Source organism: Myotis yumanensis, unplaced genomic scaffold, assembly GCF_028538775.1.
Source record: "Myotis yumanensis isolate MYYU_CA2020_CCGP unplaced genomic scaffold, mMyoYum1.0.hap1 SCAF_24, whole genome shotgun sequence".
NCBI classification, from domain to species: domain Eukaryota; kingdom Metazoa; phylum Chordata; class Mammalia; order Chiroptera; family Vespertilionidae; genus Myotis; species Myotis yumanensis.
Genome location: NW_027223775.1, coordinates 5,122,195 through 5,143,079, shown reverse-complemented (window position 1 = coordinate 5,143,079; position 20,885 = coordinate 5,122,195). Strand labels below are relative to the sequence as shown.

The window sequence follows — 20,885 nt, the reverse complement described above, 5'->3', positions numbered from 1 at the left end:
AATGCTTATATAACCGTATAAATTTTCTTATATTTATACTAGAGGCCTGGTGCACAAAAATTTGTGCACTCCGGGGGCTCCCTCAGCCCAGCCTGTGCCCTCTCGCAGCCTGGGACCCCTTGGGAGATGTGCACCTGCTGGCTTAGGCCCACTCCCCAGAGGATTGGGCCTAAGCTGGCAGTCAGACGTCCCTCTGGCAGCCCAGGAGCCCTTAGGGAATGTCCACTTGCCAGAAGGAAGCAGGCTTAAGCTGCAGCTGGGCATCCTTAGCGCTGCTGAGGAGGCGGGAGAGGCTCCCGCCATCACTGCTGTACTGGCAGCCATCAGCCTGGCTTGGGCTGAGCAGAGTTTCCCCTGTGTGAGCGCACTGACCACCAGAGGGCAGCTCCTGCATTGAGCGTCTGTCCCCTGGTGGTCAGTGTGTGTCATAGTGACCAGTCATTCCCAGGTGTTCTGCTGTTAAGGTCAATTTACATAGTACCCTTTTATTATATAGGATAGAGGCCTGGTGCACAGGTGGGGCCCAGGAGGTTTGCCTTGAAGGGTGTCCAGGATCAGGGTAGGGTTCCTACTGGGGTGCCTTTCCAGCCTGGGTGAGGGGCTGAGGGCCGTTATTAGGCTGGCCACATGCATTTAGGCTGGGGGGTTCCACTGGGGAGCCTGGCCAGCCTGGGTAAGAGGATGATGGCTGTTTGCAGAATAGTCAAGCCCCCAGTGGGAACCATCACCCCATGGGGGTGTGGCCAGCCTGGGTGAGGGGCTGAGGGCCATTTTCAGCCTGCCCACAGCCCCTTCAGGGTGGGATTGTGGCTGGCCAGCCTGGGTGAGAGGCTAAAGGCCATTTTCAGGCTGGCCACACCCCTCGGCCATCCAAGCTCCCAGCCTCTTCTTTTTTTCTTTTTTTTTCTGGGATTTATTTATAGTCTATAATTGAAACTTTGTAGACTTCAGCGGAGCCAATGGCTGGCCAGGACAGGCCAGAAGGTTGGCTTCCTCCATCGCCGGGGCAACCCAATCCTCCTCCTCACTGCAGCTCCATGGCTGCTGCCATCTTATTTGGGTCAATTTGCATACTCACTCCTGATTGGCTGGTGGGTGTGACTTGTGGGTGTGGCTTGAGTGTAGCGAAGGAATGGTTAATTTGCATGTTTTTCTTTTATTTTAATATATATTATTGATTTTTTACAGAGAGGAAGGGAGAGAGATAGAGAGTTAGAAACATCGATGAGAGAGAAACACCGATCAGCTGCCTCCTGCACACTCCCCACTGGGGATGTGCCCGCAACCAAGGTACATGGCCCTGACCAGAATCGAACCTAGGACCTTTGAGTCCACAGGCCAATGCTCTATCCACTGAGCCAAAACAGTTAGGTCATGTTTCTCTTTTATTACATAGGATATGTATATATTTTCATTTTACTTGTAAACTTCCTGGTACTTTATAACATTACAATTGAGTTGGGATTTTGTTTGTAGTTAGCATCTCATTGAGTCTTTTAATACAGTCATAAAATATAGGTCCTTTTTCTTTGAGGATTTGTCCATTCATTATGTTATCCTTTTATTTTTTATCCTTCCCTGAGGATAAGTTTACCAATTTATTTATTTATTACCAGGAGAGGGAGAGAGAGCAAGAAACATTGATCTGAGAGGGGAACATTGACATATCAAACCTAAAAGCTAGGTATGTGCCCTGACCGGGAATAAAATCTGCAACCTGTTGGAGTACCAGATAGTGTTCCAACCAACTGAGCCACTCAGCCAGGGCTAGTCCATTTATTTATCTATTTATTTTTAAAATATATTGTTATTGATTCAAAGAGGAAGGGAGAGGAAGAGGTAAATAGATACATCAATGATGCCAGAGAATAATTGATCAGCTGCCTCATGCATGCCCCACACTGGAGATGGAGCTCCCAACCCCAGTATGTGCCTGACCAGGAATCAAACTGTGATCTCCTACTTTATAGGTTGACCCTCAACCACTGAGCCATACCGTGGGGCCAACTACTTTTTCATTCATTCTTTTGAGCAGCATTTAAGTTATCTACTGGAAATATTTATGTACAGTGTTTTTTCAATAAAGGGAGAAATGATACAATATTCCAATGACACCAAGCATGCATTTCCACACACCTTGCCCAGACCCTGATCCTGTGACTAGTTCCTTGTCTCCTTTCAACACAATTTTTTTTGCATACTTGTCTCACATTACAGCAGTTCTTAGAATTATTCTCTGCTAAACCCATTAGAACCAACTAAGTTCCATTTCTTCAGTCATTTTTATCTTTTTAATTAAATCTTTATTGTTCAGATTATTACATTTGTTCCTCTTTTTTCCCCCCATAACTCCCCTCCTTCCAGCTCCCACCCCACCCTCCACCCTCACTCCCCACCCACTGAGTTCATCCATAGGTGCACAATTTTTGTCCAGTCTCTTCCCGCATTTCCCACACCCCTTCCCCCCGCCCAAGAATAGTCAGTCCATTCCCTTTCTATGTCCCTGATTCTATTATAATCACCAGTTCATTCTGTACATCAGGTTATTTATTCACTTGATTATTAGATTCATTTGTTGATAGATGCATATTTGTTGTTCATAATTAGTATCTTTACCTTTTCTTCTTCTTCCTCTTCTTAAAGGATACCTTTCAGCATTTCATATAATACTGGTTTGGTGATGAACTCCTTTAGCTTTTCCTTATCTGTGAAGCTCTTTATCTGACCTTCACTTCTTAATGATAGCTTTGCTGGATAAAGTAATCTTGGTTGTAGGTTCTTGGAATTCATCACTTTGAATATTTCTTGCCATTCCCTTCTGGCCTGCAAAGTTTCTGTTGAGAAATCAGCTGACTGTCGTATGGGTACTCCCTTATAGGTAACTGAGTTTCTTTCTCTTGCTGCTTTTAAGATTCTCTCTCTGTCTTTTGCTCTTGGCATTTTAATTATAATGTGTCTTGGTGTGGTCCTCTTTAGATTCCTTTTGTTTGGGGTTCTCTGCGCTTCCTGGACCTGTAAGTCTATTTCTTTCACCAGGTGGAGGAAGTTTTCTGTCATTATTTCTTCAAATATGTTTTCAATATCTTGCTCTCTCTCATCTTCTGGTACCCCTATGTGTTCTGATGTTGGTACGTTTGCAGCTATCCCAGAGGCATTTTCGGGTTCTTTTTTCATTTTGCTTTTCTGGTTGGGTGTTTTTTGCTTCTTCGTATTTCAAATCTTGATTTGATTCTTGCGGTCCTCTGGTCTGCTGTTGGGAGTCTGTAGGTCTCATTAGATTTCTTGTAGGTCTCAATAAGTTTATCAGCGGCTTCTAGACAGTTCTTAAGAGACCTTAAAAGTGTGGTTCTGAACTCAATATCCTCCCTTGATAGTTTTGTCCTGTTTCTTTGTCTCCACATTTTTTATGCTTTCTTGGTGCACCCCCTAGTGGTCTTTGTGCACATTCTTGTTGTAGTTAAGCCTTGATTGTTGTAGTTAATACTAGAGGGATTTGACCTCCAGGCCGATTGGCTGTGAGAATCAGCTGTGTCTGCAGTGGGAAAACTTCTGTCTTCTGGAGAGGTGCTAATCTAGCCTTTGCCTGAGGCTATCCGGCAAATGGCTCTGTGCAGGGCTTGGGCAGGGCTGGTCTCACGGGATCAACAGGGTGGGTGGAGGGAGCAGTTATGGCTGCTCTCAGTCCCATCCCCAGAGGCTCTGCTTCCCAGAACCCCAGCAACCGCTGCAAACCTCGGAGAGAAAGCTGCCCTCACTTTCTGACCAATGCCAGACAATCCCGCTTCTCCCGTTTGAGTCTGAGTCCCTAGAGACTTGCCCGGATCTGGAGCTCAGAGTCTGAGACTCCCTCCCGATTGAAAACGACAACCGCGCCCTCAGCCACCAGCCCGCTTTGCGAGAGCACCTCGGTACCTTTGTATTTTCCACACTGCACCTCCTCTGAGCCTCGGTATGCTGTTCTCTTTCCTTCTAGTTGAAGAATCTCTCCTCAGCCAGCCTTCCTGTGGTTCTGGGTGATGTCCATTCCATCTTTTAGATGTATTTTTGAAGTGGTTGTTCGAGGCAGCAAACTCCGGTGTTTACCTATGCCGCCATCTTGGTTTCCCCTCCTCCTCAGTCATTTTTAAAGTTGTATAATATTCCAAAGTATGAGCAAACCATAATTTAAGAAATTCTCTTCTTCAAAAGAACTTTAAAAAATTATTTCTGTTATTATAAAATTGTTGGTAAAATATATTAAATATTTCTAATTTCTCACACAGGGAATACTACTAGGGAATTTTTTTTAAGTTTCTTTTTAAATTTTATTTACTGACTAGAGACCCAGTGCACAAAAATTTGTGCACTCGGGGGTTGGGGGGCGGCCCTCAGCCTGGCCTGTGCACTCTTGCAGTCTGGGACCCCTCGGAGGATGATCACCTGCTGGCTTAGGCCTGCTCCCCAGGGGATTGGGCCTAAACTGGCAGTCAGACATCCCTCTGGCAGCCCGGCAGCCCTTGAGGGATGTCCACTTGCCAGCGGGGAGCAGACCTAAGTTGCAGTCAGACATCCTTAGCGCTTCTGAGGAGGCAGGAGAGGCTCCCACCACCACCGCTGTACTGCCAGCCATCAGCCTGGCTTGTGGCTGAGCAGAGCTCCCCCCTGTGGGAGCGCAGTGACCACCAGAGGGCAGCTCCTGCATTGAGTGTCTGTCCCCTGGTGGTCAGTGTGTGTCATAGTGACCAGTCATTCCCAGTCTTTCTGCTGTTAGGGTCAATTTGCATATTACCCTTTTACTATATAGGATAGAGGCCTGGTGAATGGGTGGGGGCTGGCTGGTTTGCCCTGAAGTGTGTCCCAGATAAGGGTGGGGGTTTGGCTTGGGTGCCTGGCCAGAGTGGGTGAGGGGATGATGGCTGTTTTCAGCTGGTTACACCCCTTCAGGGTGGGGGTCCCCACTGGGGTGCCTGGCCAGTCTGGGTGAGGGGCTGAGGGCCGTTTTCAGGCTGGCCAGTGACAGAACCTCCCAGCCTCTCCTTTTTTTCTTTATTTTTTTTTATTCTGGGATTTATTTACCTTCTATAATTGAAACGTTGTTGCCATCCTGCTCACTCCAACTCTAAGGAATCGACCTGCTGAAAGCAGGTATCTGGGGTTCGTTTAGCTTCTATAATTGAAACTTTGTTGATTTTGGAGCTGTTGCTTTCAGAGCTCAGAGCCAGGCCTCGGCAGGCGGGGAACCTTGACTTCCTCCATCACTGGAGCAAGCAAGCCTCCCACTCACTTCAGCTGTGTGGCTGCCGGCCATCATCTTGGTTGGCAGTTAATTTGCATATCACCCTGATTAGCCAATGGGATGTGTAGCAAAGGTATGGTCAATTACCCTTTTTGTCTTTTATTAGATAGAATTGGAGAGAGAAAGAGAGAGAAACATTGATTTGTTGTTTCACTTATTCATGTATTCACTGATACTCTGGCATATTAAGATGACACTCTAACCAATTGAGCTACTCTGCCAAGGCCACTAAGAGAAAATTTTGAAAAGTGAAGTATCTGAGTTAGAATGTTTGAGAATTTTACTTCTATGTGGCTATTCTCAAAATGATCACCAAAGAGGTTGCAAAGATGCACCCTTCTCTCAGTCTTTCAGTACAGGAAGACTGCATCTTCTTGCTCATAAGCCCCAGACATTTTGGAAGTCTTCTCTGGAACTTATATAAGCCACCCAACAATAACCTTAAAAGTCAGTTATTTTACCAACAAATAATGGGTTTACTCAGAAACAGTAAAAAATTGCAATTTAGGGCAAGGAAGCCATAGCAAAAGTCATAGGCAAGTTCCACAAGGAAAGGAAAGGTATCTTATTATATAGGGAGAAAGGAGGAAGTTGGGAGGGGTCAATTGTAAGGAAGGTCCATTGGAGAAAAAGGTCAGTTTAGGGTGATTATGGTTTCTTAATGGCTAAGTTGCTGGGGAGACACATTATACATTTTTTGTTGTTGTTTACTCTCAGGAGAGGATATTCACAGCCCCTCTCCACCCCATTGCTTTTCAGAGAGATAATGGGAGGGAGGGAAGGTGGAAAGGAGGGAGGAATGGAGGAAAGGAGAGAGTATAAGAGAAACATCCCCATGAGGGAAACAAATCAATTGGTTGCCTCCCACAGGTACCCCAACCTGAGGCCAGTGCAAACTTGTAACTCAGGTATGTGCTCTAGACGGGGAATCAAACCTGTCACCCTTTGGTGTGAACCAAAACTCTAACCACTGAGTCAAAACTTCCAAGGCTGTACCTCTTTCTGTAGGGGCCTGTAATTGATTATTTTCTCTGTACTTGACCCTGGTCTGAGCTATGTGACAGTGCCCTGTTCTGTCTTTCCAAGTCCACTTTAGTGAGGTTTCCCTTTATTAAATTTTACAATAATAATTCCAATTAGTTGGCTTATCTTTTGGTTGACTTTTCTTTGTTAATTGGCATTTTAATATATAAAATAAATATCAAAAATATAAATCTTTGTTTTACTATGGTTGCAAATATCAAAAAATTTCTATATGTGACACAGCACCAGAGTTAAGTTAGGGTTTTTCAAAATGCTGACATGCCGAGCTCAAAAAGTTCGCCATCACTGATCTATGTCTTCTTATTTCTAAAGCATTTTTACACCTGCATTACTTAAACATAACTATTACTCATAATGTCACTTCTTTTAAAACCAAAGTGCTGCATCCAGGTCCAAGTTCATCATCTCAGGGACAAAGAGGTAAACAAAAGCAAAGTTTATTGAGAGATAGACAGACTCCCTCTAGATGGGAGGGGACCCAAGTGGGTTGCCCGAAGCTCTCTGTCTAGGGGTATAGATATATACACTGATGGCTTCTGATTGGATCTCCCATGGAAGCTCTTTATCCAGGGTATAGAAAAATTAGTCAGTCTAGAGATTAGGACACACACACACACACTAGAGGCCTGATGCACGAATTAGTGCACTAGTGGGGTCCCTAGACCTGGCCTATGGGATCAGCAGAAACCACACTCAGACATCCCCTCAGGGGTCCCAGGTTGTGAGAGGGCACAGGCAGGCCCCTGAGTACATGAATTTTAGTGCACCAGGCATCTAGTATATATTTACATATGTAAATATAATGTAGAGGAAGTTCTGTATATGGTGTTGGTTCTTCGTGGCCCAGTTGGGTTGCTCCAGCAACTCCCCCCTAGCTTCCCTTTTACCCAACTGGATTGCCTTAGCAACTAGTCAGCAAGCTGTATCCTGTTATTCTTGGGCTTCCCTATTTTCCTTTTCTCCCTTGGTCTGGCCCTAACTACCTGCCCCTCTTCTATCTCTTTACTTTCATATTTAAAATCCTCCCAGTGGCTTTCCTACTATAGGGCACCTCTGACCTCACCCAAGGACCACTAGGCCTCACCCCTCAGGGCCCCTCAGGGCCCCTCTGGCATCACCCTTCAGGACTCCTCAGACCTTCCCCATTTCATTGGCCCTCAGGGCCCCTCAGAACCCAGCCTTGCCCCTCAGTGCTCCGAAGACCTGCCCCCACCTCCATCACCTCAGGGCCCCTCAACCCACTGGCCCTGCCCCTCAGGGCCCCTGAGAAACCCAGCCTCGCCCCTCATGCCCCTCAGATACCAGGCCTTGCCCTTCAGGGCCCCTCAAACAAGCAGACCCTAGGGGTGGGCAAACTTTTTTACTCGAGGGCCACAATGGGTTCTTAAACTGGACTGGAGGGCCAGAACAAAAGCATGGATGGAGTGTTTGTGTGAAATAATATAAATTCAAAGTAAACATCATTACATTAAAGGGTACGGTCTTTTTTTTTTTTAGTTTTATTCATTTCAAACGGGCCAGATCCGGCCCGTGGGCTGTAGTATGCCCACGGCTGCTAGGCCTTGCCTCTCAGAGTACCAATCCAGGGTAATTTTGCTCCCTTGTGTTAGTGCAGGGCTGGTGCTGCCCATGGAGATCTCCCAGAGCCTTGTTCTAGAGCAGCCGTAGGCAAACTACGGGCCTCGGGCCGGATCTCAGCTGTTCTATCGGGCCCTCGGAGCCGAAAGAGTGGAGGGTTCTCTTGCTCTCCCCTCCACTCCTTCACCAGCAGCAGTGTTAACATGGCAATGTCAGAAACACGGCTGCAGCTAAATCCTCCCATTCAGTAGAAGGAACAACCTCTCAATCTTCCAGAGGCTCCTTGTAATGCCCGTGGACGCGTCTCCCTACATCACCCTGGGAATGCGTAGACACGTTATTGTGGTGATGTCGGGAGACACGCGCCTGGAGAGCACAGTATCAGAGCCTTTCTGAGGTAAGATTAAGAGTTCTACTCAAACACAATTTTTTCCTGTTCCCACATTCTGTACATCACAATGACTTGTTAATAAAACAACAAAGACTTTCAGCTTTTAGGGCTTGTATCCACTGCAGTTTTTTTCCCACTGGGAATGCACACAGCAGGGAAAGAGACACACAGAGGACATGTCACACTAGCCATGCTGCGGCTGCATTTTTTTGCTGATACGGATGCGGTATCAGTAACGCTACCGTGGCCACTAACTGCATGTGTTAGTGGCAAAACAAATGCATTTTGCGCTGCGTTTGCTTCTCCCCCTTGCGCCTGTAAAAATGCGTGCTACAGGGCATTTGTGTTAACATGCACCACTGCATGTTAGCATCAACACAAACATGATGGAAACCTGTGTACCCTGCATTAACCCTAGCTGTGCTGCATTGTAGTAATGCACCAAACTGCAACGGCAGCACGGCTAGTGTGAACGAACCCTAATTCAGTGGGTTGAACAAAAAGATTGTATAGAAATGTGATGAACTAAAGATTTTATTAGAAAATCGCTTAATTTCAGGGTTTCAGAAGTAATTGGACAAATGAAAAACTGGAAATCAAATGTTCATATCTAATACTTGGATGAAACCCTTTCCTGGTAATGACAACCTGATGTTTTGTACTTATGGACATCACCAGATGCTGGGTTTTCTCCTTTGTAATGCTCTGCCAGGCTGTCACAGTAGGGGTATATATATATAAATATCCTGCCATTTCCAGCTTTTAATAAGAAAAACTGTTGCAATGGGCATTTAAAAGTGGCACTTTGTTGTTTTTATAGAGTCCAGTGGATGCAATCTGACATTGATAATGGGCTCTTTCACACTATGTGCACTGCGGCTGTTTTTTGCCAGTAACGGAAGTGCTAGTGGTAACTACTGGTTACCCATGTTTTGCACTGCCCTAGCACCTCCCATACAAGTGTGTCTGGAAGACACAGCAATGTGCAGCTATGTGTGTTACCATAAACAAAGGGCCTGTGTGAAAGATACACAGGTTTCCTATGGAGGAAAGGGGTTGTTCTTTATGGTCAGGGTGTGCCTCTGTCCCATGTCTGAACTTTTTCAGATAATTTTAATATATATATTTAGAAGACCAAAAATGTTATAGTAGAGCAAAATTAATCACTTGTTTTTATACTTTATGGTCTTATTTTAGTAAAGAATTTAATAAGAGAATGGAGCTGTTAGTTTTAGCCCAATATTAAACATGAGTGGACCAAAGAAAAGGAAAGTGGACAGTGAATGCCGAGTATTTAAGAGGGAGTGGACAACAAAATATTTTTTCACCGAAGTCAGATCAATGCCGGTATGTCTGATATGCTAGGAAGCACCTGCAGTTTTCAAAGAGTACAATCTCAGCCGTCACTTTACCACAAATCATGGCAACTATGTTAGCAAGCAGTCACCTCAAGAATGGGAGGCTACTGCACAGAGGTTGATGGCTAAATTACAGGCTCAGCAAAATATCTCTCACAGACAAACTGCAATTCAAGAGACAACTACCAAAGCAAGTTTTATGCTATCATTCAAATTAGCAAAAGCTAGCAAACCTCTCTCTGAAGGCGAGGTTTTGAAAGAATGTATGATAGAGACAGCAGGTCTCTTGTGTCCAGAGAGCAAAGGCAAGTTTGAAAAACTCAGCTTATCGCGCAGGACAGTGACTCGTCTAGTGGAACTGATTGATGAAAACTTGGCCAGCAAGTTAAATAGTAAGGCAGAGTTCTTTAAGTTTTATTCACTAGCATTGGATGAAAGTAATGACGTAAAGGGCACTGCTCAGCTCTTAATTTTTATCCGAGGGATTAGTGACAATTTTGAAATTACGAAGGAGTTTTTAGCCATGGAGCCACTGAAAGGAAAAACACGAGGAGAGGACTTGTATGACCGCGTGTCTACTGTCATTGAGAAAATGAAGCTACCATGGAGTAAACTTGCTAATGTCACGACAGATGGATCTCCAAATTTAACTGGAAAAAATGTTGGACTGCTAAAAAGAATTCAGGATAAAGTGAAAGAGGAGAACCCTAACCAAGATGTTATTTTTCTTCACTGTATTATTCACCAGGAATCATTGTGCAAGTCTATATTATAACTTAATCATGTTGTTAATCCAGTCGTAATTTCATTACGTTAATTTCATTCCAGCAAAGGGACTTCAGCACCGTCAGTTTATTAAGTTTCTGGAGGAAACTGATGCGGATCACCACAACTTACTTTACCACTCTCGTGTCCACTGGTTGAGTTTGGGCAAAGTTTTCCAACGAGTGTGGGAGCTCAAAGAAGAGATTGGTGCATTTTTGAAATTAAAGGGGAAGTCTGATGAATTTACTGAGCTGAGTGACAAGAACTGGCTGTGTGACTGCATTTGCTGTAGATATATTTTCACATTTGAATGAGCTAAATGTGAAGCTACAGGGAGAAGATCAGTATGTACATGACATGTACACTAATGTGAAAGCCTTTAAATCGAAGCTGATTTTCTTTTCCAGACAAATTTCAGACAAAGCCTTCACTCATTTTGCCACACTAGCCACACAGAAGGAGACCATCCAAAACGTGAAGAAATACAGCAAATCACTGGATGACCTGCATGCAGAATTCTGTCGTCGGTTTTCTGATGTTGAAAAAGTTGACCAGTCGCTTTAACTGGTGGCCTGTCCTTTGTCACAAAACCCTGAAACAGCACCAGAAGAGGTGCAACTGGAACTCATCGATCTTCAGTCTGACTTTGTCCTAAAGGAGAAATTCAGCTCTCTTGAACTAAGAGACTTTTATGCTTCACTTAATGAAGCCACTTTCCCAAACATCCGGAGGAAGGCACAGAAGGTACTGGTGCTGTTTGGGCCAACCTATGTTTGTGAGCAGACATTTCCCGTCATGAACATCCACAGAGCCCCTCACAGATCCAGCTTAACTGACGAACACCTCAGATCTATCCTGAGAATAGCCACAACAAAACTAACTCCAGACTTCGATGCATTAGCTAAAAAAGGAGACCAACAACACTGTTCCCACTGAAGTTGATGTTTTAGAGACCAAAAACCTTTCAACCCAGTCTACATTGCCATCTACATCTATGTCCCGGGCATAATTTGGAAGTTGCACTGAAGAAAATGTTTAATTTACTCTTTACACATTTTGTTCTTTTCTATTTGTTTTAGTTTTAAATTATTTTATTATATTTAAGTTTAATTTGAAAGACTTTTGTACCTTTCTTTTGTTAGGCAATTTTATTTTGCCTTTGCCATCTTCAATATAAGGAATGTTATTGTGCTATGATTCCTCCATTTTTTGAAGTTTCAAATTATAATAATTAGTGTTTACATTCTTCTTGTTAAAATGTTTGAAATGAATAAAACTATTGAAATAAAAAAAGACCGTACCTTTTATGTAATGATGTTTACTTTGAATTTATATTAGTTCACACAAACACTCCATCCATGCTTTTGTTCCGGCCCTCCGGTCCAGTTTAAGGAACCCATTGTGGCCCTCCAGTCAAAAAGTTTGCCCACCCCTGTTCTAGAGTCTTCCAGCCCATCCCATCCAGTCACACTAGCTCTGTGGTGTTTGTTCCTCCTTCAAACTCTTCACTTTTAGGACAAAAATTGTCTTTCTCTCCAGGTCTCAGAGCCCCTTGACCAGATTTCATGAGCCACCACAGGAGGGCCACCAAAGCCCAGGTGGAGGACACTGAGGACTCTAATGAAGTGTGGACTCTGAGACAGCAAGGTGCACGGGTGGAGGATGCAAGGTATCCTGAAATGGACCTGAATTTAGGTGGGACTGCATCTCAGAAGTTATCAAGGGAACAGTGTTTCCTTGGTCAGTAAACAAGCAAGGGCAAAACAGTGTGTTATACAGTCAGGGGCTATTCATATAAAGTAATTTTTATTAAACTTTTTTTAGAGAGAGAGAGAGAAAGAGAGAGGGAGAGGAAGAGAGAAACATTGATGAGTGAGAAACCTCAATCTGATGCCTTTTTCTGGCCCTGCACTGAGATCATGCCAGACACCTTGACTTGGGCCCTGACTAGGAATCCAACATTGACCTCCAGCAGGCCTATTTTTTAAAAAATATTTTGAAGTGTTCTCCCTCTGGGAACATGCCTAGGCCTTTCCCTTCTCCCTCTTCTTCCCCCACAGGTGTGCATCTGCTAAATTCTAAGGGACCCCAGGAGACTTGCACCAGGGAGTAATGGGCAGTGGGAGCTCATTTGGGCTAAAACTGGGAACGAGTCTCCAAGGCCCCTTTTCTCTGACTTTCCAATGAGCCAGAGCAGCCTGACCTAGGCTGATTTATATCCTATAATATTTCTAGAGAACCAAAGCACCCAGCCTAGGCTGTCTGCTATTGCTTAGTCTATCCTAAACCCTTTCTTCTTCCACTGTCCCCAGCTTTAATAAACTTACTATAAAAATTAAATAAATAGCCCTGGCAGGGTGGCTCCATTGTTTGGAGCATCTTTTGATACAGCAAAAAGGTTTTAGGTTCCATCCCTAGTCCGGGAGTGTACAGCATGCAACTGATCCAAGTTTTTGTCTCACATCCATTTTTCCCTCTCTTTCTGTCTCTCTCTCTTCCTCTCTCACTAAAATCAATAGGTGAACATCCATCTATGAGCCAGAAGGTCACAGTTCAGTTCCCAGTAAGGGCACATGTCTGGGTTGCCGGCTCAATTGCCCAAGATTGGCAAGCAGGAGGCAGCCAATCAATGATTCCATTTAATCATTGCTGTTTCTATCAATCTCTTGACTTACCTTCCTCCCTCTGAAATCAGTAAAAACATACTTTTCAAAAATAAATAACATAAAAATGTACTGGTTGAGGATTTAAAAAATGATAATAGAGGGGTGTGAAGGTGAAAGAGGGTATTGAGGGGATAAATGGTGATGGGAATAAAGTAATAACATAATCGTATATATTTATAGATACATTAATATAGTAAGTTTATAAAAATACAAAATTATAATAACTAATTCAGAATATTTGTCATCACAAGAGAAGAAGGGAGGTCTGGCAGGTGAGCATTGATTAAAGATCTGGCTGCCCCATGGTCTGCATAGGTACATATTGGGAAAACTATAATCACGGTGATTAGGGGGTTGGATGGTGGACCATGGTAGAAAGTAGCTCATCACTGTATCAAGTTCTGATGTCACCTATGGCATGATTCTTCCAGGTTTCATGAAAGTCTGGTTGGCAGAGTTTATGGTTTCATGGGTCTGAGGTTTAAACATAGCTGAAAATGAAATGTGCCCAAAACTATTTCTGTGGTCCATAGACATGAATTGTTATTCCTAGGACTGTGTGATGCTGATAAAAATATAAGCTTAAGGAAGTGTGGGTACAGTGTGTATGTACCAAAGTGGAAGTATAAGAAAGAAAGGAGGCAAAGTGTTTCTGGTGCTACTGAACTGGACAATGCTAGGGTGAATCAAGAAGACAGAGGAGAAAGAGCTGTGTTAAAGAAATGGAGTTTCTTTGCAGTTACGTGACCTTTATTATATTTGTGCAATGAAAAGTCAATTTTTTAATCCTCACTCAAGGATATATTCATTCATTTTAGAGAAAGAAATAGATAAGGAGGGACAGAAACATCTATATGAGAGAGGAACATTGATAGGTTGCCTCCAGTATGCACCCTGACCAGATGGAACCTGAAAACTTTTGGTGTGTAAGACAACAGATACTCCAAGCACCTGAGCTACCCAGCCAAGGACAGGCCAATACACACACACACACACACACACACACACACACACACGAGGGTGTAGTACAGATGGCTCGTTTTCAATTTTATAACATTTTAAGAAAATTAATTGATGCTCTTATGAACACATAGGCCTAATGGAACCTCAGCAAACATTTTCTGATTATTCTTGGACTGTCTTTGGATTGTAGAAACAATTACCAACCAAACTGATTTCTCACTATTTTTTAGTTAAACCTTCTTGGGTGGCCTTCAGAGTGGAACAGAGTAAACATTAGAAGGTGAGTTTTTCCCAAATCTTGTTGAAAATCTTCTTCTGAGATTCAAATGCCAGAAAGAGGAGGAAAATTCAGGGTGCATCCTAGGAACTGCTGCCTTCCCTTATGATTTCTGTAATACAATGCCCGATATCATCTTAACAGTAGCAGCAGTAGTAGTTACCTCTTGTTTCATTTTCACAATGTTTCAGACTTTAAGAATTCTATGTGTTTAAACTCACTTAAACCTTACCATACCCTATGAGGTAGGTAATTTAACTATCATCATATCTGATGAGGAAACTGAGGTTTTATAATATAGAAATGTTTGATTATATGTCTGAGATCACAGTATTAGTGATAGTGAAGTTTAACCCATGGCTTCTTCTCTAAACCACTTATAAGCTCATTAATACTTGGATAGTTTTATGAAGTTTATGCTGTCTTATCCATACCATTACACCATTCACTGACTGATGATTCCAAATGCAGCTCTTTTCTGCTATGCTGCAGTGAGAGATGCACTAAAACCTTTTGACTCACTAATGTATAGGCAGTTCTTACAGTGGATGGTCCCAGATGAAGAAGGATATAGGATCCCCAGCATCTGAGTCTCCCACTGTTTATAAAACAAAGCATTTTCATCCCGAGGAGCTTCAGGTTTAATGATTTGAAACAATAAATAAAAAAGTGACTTAAGGACTTTATAGAGGTTACACACTATTCAATAGAAACCCATCCATCTGGAACTGATTTCAAATGTCCAGTTCTGTATGAAGTATGATTTCTTTTTCTGAGATCTAATTAGGATGCCTCGTACTGTTTGGAATCATTTGTTCAACCTGCCTACTTCTGCATTGTGAGCTCTTTGAAAAGCTGGTTCATACCTGATTTTCTCAGACTCCGGGCCCAATTCAGGTCCCTGAGGGTCCTCTGAATGTTTACTAAATGATTGGCTTCATATTTACAAATTGAACTAGAAGTGAGTCAATGAAAAATGAAGATACTAGTGATTTATATGTGATTTCCAATGTGGAGATGTCTTAGGGTAACTGATAGCAGGACTGTAAACTCACATTCATACTGTATTAAATAGCTCATGAAATACTCTGGTGAACATTATATTTCAAGTTCATTACAACATTACTAATGGCCTGGTGCATGAAATTCATGCACGGGGGAGGGTGTATTGCTCAGCCTGGCCTGCACCCTCTCCAGTTTGGGACCCCTCGAACGATGTCCTACTGCCAATTTACAGTGATCGGGCCTAAACCAGCAGTCGGACATCCCTCTCGCAATCTGGGACTGCTGGCTCCTAACCGCTCACCTGCCTGCATGCCTGATTGCCTCTAACCACTCTGCCTGCCAGCCTGCTTGTCTCCAAATGCCCCCCCCACCAGCCTGATCACCCAAAACTGCCCCCCCGCTGGCCTGCTCACCCCTACCTTTCCTCCCCACTGGTCTGCTCATCTCCAACTGTCCCCCTGCTGGCCTGCTTACTCTAAACTGCCCCCACTCTGTCCTGATCACCTCCAACTGACCCCCACTGATGACCTGCTTGCCCCCAACTGGCCCCTCTGCTGGTCTGCTTACCCCCAATGGCCCCGCCCCCCACCAGCCTGATCCCACAACCGCCCTCCACTCTTGGTCTCTAACCGCCTCTACCTTGGCCCACCACTATGGCTTTGTCCAGAAGAATATCTGGAAGCTTTCCTGGAAGGTCTCCCAGTCTAATTAGCATATTACTCTTTTATTAGTATAGATATATTTGTCTGTAAATATGGTTATGATTGCAGATATGAGTAGGACCAGGTAAAATTTTATAGAATGGGCCTTTTATTACAGATGGTTTGCCATGTATGCATTTTCTCTAAAGAAGTAAAAATTACTTTAAAAAATGTTTCAGGAAGACTTTGAGAAATTTACAGTATCTGCTTTTCTTTTTTTGTGGGGGGTTTATCTTTTTTCTTATTATTGCTTAAAGTATTAAAAAGGGTATTACATATGTGTCCTTTTTCCCCCCACCCTTGACAATCCCCTGGCCTCCCCTAACCCCCAGTGTCTTATGTCTATTGGTTATGCTTATATGCATGCTTACAAGTCCTTCAGTTGATCTCTTACCCCCCTCCCTCCTGCCCCCAACCCCCATCCTCCTCGGCCTTCCTGCTGCAGTTTGACAATCTGTTTGAGGTAGCTCTGCCTCTGTATCTATTATTGTTCATAAATTTATAATGGTTTTTATTATCCATGAATGAGTGAGATCATGTGGTATTTTTCCTTCATTGACTGGCTTATTTCACTTAGCATAATGCTCTCCAGTTCCATCCATTTCTTCCAAGAAAGTTGTCCCTTTTATGCCAGAATGAAAAGTATTTGTATGCTTTGTATGTCAGCATTGAGCCACTGTGACTGGGGGGGGGCACTTAGCTTGACTTGAGAGTAATTATCTTGCTCACTGGCTGGGAGGGAGGGTGTGAGGCAGAGGAGATACTCAGTTCTGGATTATTCATAGATTGCTGACTTTTTGGATTGATTGTGTAAGCCCCTCCTTTTATGGATGCCCACCTTCTATTGACAGACATCTACCCTAGGAGAGAAATGAGATGAAACTCTCTTTCTTTTCATTGTAAAAAAGCATTTGCATTCCTAAGGTGTGATAAGGCCACCGAGCCATCCACAGTCAAGGTACACATTTTCATGGAGGATGTTCCCACTCTTGAATAAGTTAAAACAATTTTTTCTTTTAATTTAAACTTTCTTCTACAACTGTTTTCTTGTTACTTAAAAGCTAGTGTTTTTGAAACTACTTCCAAAGCTTTTCAAGCTGTATATGTCCTTGGAATGAATTTATAAATAAGAATTGAGCCAAGCTGGTGTGACTCAGTGGTTTAGCATCAACCTATGAACCAGGAGTCACAGTTTGATTCCAGGTCAGGCCACATGCCCAGGTTGTGGGCTTGATCCCCAATACAGAGCATATAGGAGGCAGCCGATCAATGATTCTCTCTCATCATCGATGTTTCTATCTCTCTCCCTTTCCCTTCCTCTCTGAATCAGTAAGAATATATTTGAGAGAGAGAGAGAGAGAGAGAGAGAGAGAGAGAGAGAGAGAGAGAGAGGAGAGTATAGATGTTTGTAAATGAGAAAACATGTATTTGATGCTCTTAGAAAGTCTTATTTTCTTTCATTAAAACTTGTGCAATATACGGAACTCCATAGATTCTCTTAATTTGAAGAAAGTTAGAGGGAAAGGTACTAATTCAGAGTTCCTTGGGAAAATGTGTCACATATATTTTTTTAAATAAAAAACTGAATTATTTTTTTATTCAGAAAATATATTTGGATCTAAATATCTTCTATAATTTTAACCCTAAAATATCAATTTAAATATTTTAAAAATGGTTGGGATGTTTGTTTTTTTAAATAAGTTAGGTTACTGGAGTTTTACATGTTACTGGATCACCTGGGGTAATTTTCTGATTGGAAAATTAAGAATTATAGTCAGAGGGGAGGACATGACAATTTTTAAAGAACGTATTCAATTTACTTTAGAAGCCGAACCTCTCTTATCATATGACTTGTATGTTTGTTAAACAATATTATCACATAAGCATTGCTGCTGTTGGGACAGTGACAGTTGATTCAGGTCATTTGAATGTCCACTGTCTGTTTTAATTTATATGTTCGTTTTGACTCTGTCATATGCTCAATCTTCAGTGGAAGTCATGAGAACCTATTATTTTTGTCCGCTCCCTCCTTTACATTGAAAATATTTTTACTCAGAGGGACCTTAACTTTGATGTAAGGATTGTTTCCATTTCCAACTGTTTTCTTCCTTGCCAAGTAAGAGAGTTGTTGTGAACTCTTCAGTGATGCCTTCCCCAGGATGTTTGCAGATGTGGTTGGGAAAAGTCATTTCATCCCCAACCTTTGCATGTCAGGTGCTGGGGTGCTGGGGTATTGCCTCACCTGCGCTCCAGCTCTCTGATCCCAATACGGCTCTCTCTCCCTCCAATTGCCATGGCAACCACATGGCTGTAGGCGAGGCAGCACCCCCGCAGCTTTTGCCTGCCGCCTGTGTTTCCGATCACTGTTCTTCTGTCCTTCCCCTTTTGCCATCCCATCATTGTGTCTACGTATGCAAATTAACCACCATCTTTGTTGGCAGTTAATTTGCATATTGCCCTAATTAGCCAATGGGAAGCGTAGTGGAGGTACGATTAATTACCCTTTTTGTCTTTTATTAGATAGGTGGATTAGCATGATATAGATCAGGAAATGGAAGAGAACTAGCTAGTAGAAAAACCTTATTCAAACAGAATTAGTGGGAGCCAGTTTATCAAATTACAAATATTCTCTCCAGAATATAGCAATTTGCAAGTTTTAGCAAATTTTTTATTGTCCAAATATGTTTCTGCCAACTATTTTTTAATGTTTTTTTCCTCTAGCTTAAAAGCTAATTTGCTAGTTTATTGGTTAGTTGAAAACAATAATTTCATACTTCTCTTGATTAATAAATGTAACTTTATAAAACCATTGACAACACAATATACTAATCTTCCAATCTACAATAGATGTCTGCTGCTACAGATAGCATCTTAAATCTAAAGAAGATATTGTTCCACACATTTTATTAATTTTCATTTTTAAACTTATTTTTTATAAATTTTATAGTATTCAAGATATCTCCATTTCCCTCACTTAGCCTCCATCCTCCCAGTACTTGCCACTTCCTCAGTTCTTCACTATCCTATTGCCTATGTCCATGGTCTATGCATATAAGTACCATATAGTAGAGCCGTGATTGGCAAAATGTGGCTCGTGAGCCACATTCGGCTCTTTGGCCCCTTGAGTGTGGCTCTTCCACAAAATACCACGTGCGGGCACACATGTACAGTGCGATTGAAACTTCGTGGCCCATGCGCAGAAGTCTGTTTTCGGCCTGGGTGAGTCTATTTTGAAGAAGTACTGTTGATATTTGGCTCTGTTGACTAATGAGTTTGTCGACCACTGTACTAGAGGCCTAGTGCACAACATCGTCCCTCATCCTGGCCTGCACCCTCTCATAGTTCAGGACTCCTCGGCAGACATCCCTAAATGGGTCTTTAGCACTGCCAGGGAGGTGGGAGAGGCTCCTGCCGCCACTGCAGCACTCATCAGCTGTGAGCACGCTGGCAAGCTCCGCTTCTGGTTGAGCAGCACTCTCCCTGTGGGAACACACTGACAACCAGGGGGCAACTCCTTCATTGGCTGTCTGCCCCCTAGTGGTCAGTGTGCATCATAGCAAATAGTTGTTCTGCCAGTTTGGTCGATTTGCATATTAGCTTTTTATTATATAGAACTAGAGGCCCGATGCACAAAAATTTGTACACTCGGGGGTGGGGAGAAGGGGTCTCTCAGCCTGGCCTGTGCCCTCTCACAGTCTGGGACCCCTCAGGAGATAATGACCAGCTGGTTTGGGCCTGCTCCCGGGTGGCAAAGGGCAGGCCCAATCCCTAGGTGCAGCCCCTGGTCGGGCTCAGAGCGGGGCCAATTGGGGAGTTGGAGCGCCGCCCCCTGTCATGCACAGAGCAGGGCAGATCGGGAGGTTGCGATGCCACCCACAGTCACGCTCAGGGTAGGGCTGATTGGGGGGTTGGGGCACTGCCCCCTGTCATACTCAAGGCATGGTTGATAGGGAGGTTGCGGCACCACCCCCTGTCATGCACAGAGCAGGGCCAATAAGGGGGTTTGGGCGCTGCCAGCTGTCACACACAGAGCAGGGACCATCAGGGGGTTGGGGCTCTGTACCCTGTCACACACAGAGCAGGACCAATCAGGGGGTTGAGGAGCTCACCCCTGTCACACACAGAGCAGGGCCCATCAGGGGGTAGGGGAGCTCCCCCCTGTCAAGCACAAAGCAGGGCCGATCAGGGGGTTGAGGAGCTCCCCCTGTAACTCACAGAGCAGGGCCGATAGGGGAGTTGGGGCACCGCCCCCTGTCACACACAGAGCAGGGTGGATCAGGTGGTTGGGGCACCGCACCCTGTCACACTCAGGGCAGGGCCGATGGAGGGGAGGTTTAGGGTGCCGCACCCTGTCACACACAGAGCCGCACAGCGATCAGGGGGTTGGGGAGCTTCCACCTGTCATGAACAGAGCAGGGCAAATAGGGAGGTTGTGGCCCCACCCCCTGTCACACACTGAGCCACAGGGTGATCAGGGGGTTTTGTCGCTGCCCCCTGTCACGCTGATTCTGGTGCCGGCAGGCCTTGCTGCTCCACTGATGCTGGTGCTGGGAGGCATATTACCCTTTTACTATATAGGATAGAAGTCTGGTGCACGGGTGGTGGCCGGCTGATTAGCCCTGAAGGGTGTCCTGGATCAGGGTGGGGGTCCCTCTTGGGTGCCTGGCCAGTCTGGGTGAGGGGATGATGGCTGTTTGTATCTAGTTACACCCCCATCAGGGTGGGGGTCCCCACTGGGGTGCCTGGCCAGCCTGGGTGAGGGGCTGAGAGTCGTTTTCAGGCTGGCGGGTGGCTGAAGCTCCCAACCTGTCTTTTTTTTCTTTTTATTTTAATTCTGGGCCAGCTTTAGCTCTGAGGCTCTG

The 20,885-nt window shown here is 44.1% G+C and overlaps 1 pseudogene; it reads left to right on the top strand.

The window, feature by feature from the left end:
- Window positions 1–10,169: 10,169 nt before the first annotated feature.
- Window positions 10,170–20,885, top strand: part of LOC139000452 (histone-lysine N-methyltransferase PRDM7-like) — a 61,868-nt pseudogene continuing 51,152 nt past the window's right edge.